The following is a 3,259-nucleotide window of genomic DNA, read 5'->3' as shown; positions in this document are numbered from 1 at the left end:
TGAAGGTTATTTTTCCGTGCTACATAATGATCTGTATGTCAGTGCTACACTGCTGCAGGATCACACGTTATGGCCTTTGGGTGCAACCGTTGAAAGACGGTAGCACGAGATACACTCAACTGGTTTGAAAAGTGATCCAGTAATAGACCATATGTATGAGCCATGTAATCCTGTTATCGCCCAGTTGTGTCGAGCCTTTGTTTTAATACTTCTGATATTTTGATAACACTTTTTATCAGTGATGGATGTGGGTATCGTACGATGAATAGTCCAGGGGTTTAACCCCCTTTTTGAAAGAAAAAGAAACTCTTTGGTGGTGAAGAAAATCATCTCAGACTTCACCTTATAGACTCGTGGTTTCAAGAATTTGTTGACAAGGTTTTCGCCTCCTCATGGCAATAATACTTATCCTGACCTCATGTGCAAACATACCCATGAAATCTTTGGTGAGTTGCTTGCTTTTAGAAATTGGTTAACCTTTGAGTAAGATATACAGTTGAGCCCTTAGTTATTTCTTGAAACAAATAGTGTCCTTCAGTATCCTTGTTCCCTTGAGATCCTCGATCCTTCAAATTTCAGTAAGTTTTTCTTTTTGAGAAAATCCACCGACTTGAACATGTATCTTTGTACTACTATATCGGTAACCACTTGTAGAAGAAAGAGGGAACACAAGTTGGAGGGAGATGTAGTAGGGTGTTGAATGGAGTACTACCAATTTGTATCTACTCTTGACGCTCACATTGACGTCATTCCTATTGACGATTTTTACTCGCAGATGTCCAACTTTGGTAAACGCACCGAGCTCCTCCACAAATTTATATGTGCGGAAGCTTCAAATCCTCAGTCAACACAGGTGCAAGCGGACGCAGGTGTGGCGCACCGCTCGAACGAGGTGGAGGACGTGGCAACTGTGGCGGCGCATGCCCCTTCAGCAACACCAATAGACGTGTGTGATTCGGCGTCGGCGACCATGGAAATGGTGCTCAGAGCAACTGACTTATACCTCTAGGTCAGATCTTTACTAAGACATTGCGTAATGTACTCAAAACTTGGTACTGCTACGATGGCCGAATACCAGCAAGAAAGGGTGGTTGGCTCCTCCAACACATCTACGTCATTGACATAAATTGATACACACCATGGCGAAAGGGTGGTGCCACTAACCATGTCATCAGTGATCTTGAGAAGCTCACCATGGCGATCGGTATCGTGGACACGACCAAGTGCACACCATGAGTGGATTAGGTATGAACATTTATTACATTGGTCATTTCGGTTATAAAATCCCTCATTGAAAACTTCATCTACAAAACATATTACATGTTCCTAGTACTTCTAAGAATCTTCTTTCCATTAACCGCCTTCCTAGTGATAAGAAGTCTTATCTTGAATTTAGCCTCAAATACTTTTTGATCAAGGATCAGGCAACAAGGAGAATAAGACATCAAGGAAGATGTGAAGGAGGTCACTACCCCTTGATTCCATATAGGGCGTCCAATAAGTGGGCTTTCAGTGAAAACCAAACTAACTTCAAAACGGTGGCACAAACGTAATGGTCATCCATCTTTTTATAGTGGTCAACAAGTGAGGAATAATAAGCTACCCTTTCATGGCGAGCTAGACATGCACCGAGTGTGCGATTCTACAAAAAAGGCCAAGAGTCACCAATTACCTTACCCGGTGTCTAGTATTGTGTCTACGGCCCCTCTTGAGCTTGTGTTCTCCGGTGTGTGGGGGCGGCTTGTATCTCTCTTGGCAGACATGCATATTATGTAAGTTGTATGGATGATTTTAGCAAGTTTATATCGATCTATGTTGGTGCGTGTCCGATCTGAGCCGGTGCGGGCATGGCCTGAGCTGGTGCGGGTTTGTTGCCGGTCCATGTGGGTGGCGTGGCATCGGTCCACTCTACCACCTGGTTGCGGTTGTGCGCCGCTCCTCCTCTTGATTTGGTCACAGGAGGCTCTTGCCACTGCGGTGCTAGCTGTGCTCTGGCAGTCCGTTCGGGTCTGTTGCTGGCACATGTGGTGGTGGCGCGGTCGGAGCCATTCCAACGCTTGGTGGCGGTGTTGCAATGATTGTCCTGACAGCTATCGGTTGACCCTCCCTCCTACTAATGTTCCTCGTATCGCAGTAGGCTAGTGAACATTGGTATTGTGGTTGGTCGCGGGTTGGCCACTCGTTGGTTTGTTGTTGCCGAGGTTTGGCCCCGTGTGATGTGGTTGTTTTTTGCATCAGCGAGGTCTTGTCTCCATGGTGATGTTCTATCTTAATCAGCATGCTTTCTGATTCAAGGGCCATAGTTTGTCATTGTCGGTGTGATGCAGGCTGCAACTTGCTCTCAGTTGGCAGTGACAGGGCCCCTACCCGAGTGTTAAGTCAGGTGGATAGACACATGCCTATGGGTGAAAGCCTTGGTTTTCGATGGGGACGGATCGACACATGCGACGCTGTCACAGTGACGCCATCTCCCTTTCGAATAGTCGTCGAAGGGTTCGACCTTCCCACTAGACCACGGTTAAGTTGGTCGTTTCTTAAGTTGTCGCCGTGGCTATTGGCGTGGCTAGACCACACCCCTATCTCGACGGAAGGAGGAGGGGGTCGAGGACGGTTTTAGCCGAAAGTCGTAGTGATAGACATGGGGTCGATACCGGTGGCGATGACAGCCACATGCATCACTTTTCCTTCTTGGAAGCGTCTGCGAAGATCCCGCTCACTTCTATCCACATAGAGGGCATGTAGACGGTGGAGGTCAAGATAGGTCAGGTTGGCTAGGTCCTTTTGTGTGCTCATAGCTAGGGTTCTAGCTTGATTGTCCCTTAATCAATTAAGCCTTCGTGTGATTTTCGGTCTAGTTTACCATTTGAACCGGGCCAACTCTATTTATCTTTATATAAAATCTCATAGCACCGTACCCTAGTGACAATTTTTCTTGTGAAACACGAGTTCGTTCAAAAAACTTAGGGACATGGGAATCTAAACAAATACAAGAGCCTGAACAAATTTAGTGAGCATGTCGGCTGGACGCCGGCCGTGTGGCAGGCCGGCAGCTGTCGTGCCTCTTGCAGCAAGAGAATCGGAAGGAATCGTAGCATAGAGAGATCGGGTCGAAGCATTTAAGATATGGACTGTAGGCCTAGGTGTGCAGGTTAGGGCCAAAAGGAAAAGATCAATCAGCTATCTAATTGCGATTAGTCTTAGCTATAATCAGCCTATAACACGAAAATTACCTTTTAATGTTCAAAGAAATGGTTTTTCA

Source organism: Triticum aestivum, chromosome 1B (assembly GCF_018294505.1).
Source record: "Triticum aestivum cultivar Chinese Spring chromosome 1B, IWGSC CS RefSeq v2.1, whole genome shotgun sequence".
Taxonomy (NCBI): Eukaryota; Viridiplantae; Streptophyta; class Magnoliopsida; order Poales; family Poaceae; genus Triticum; species Triticum aestivum.
Note: the sequence above shows the minus strand (reverse complement) of the source record.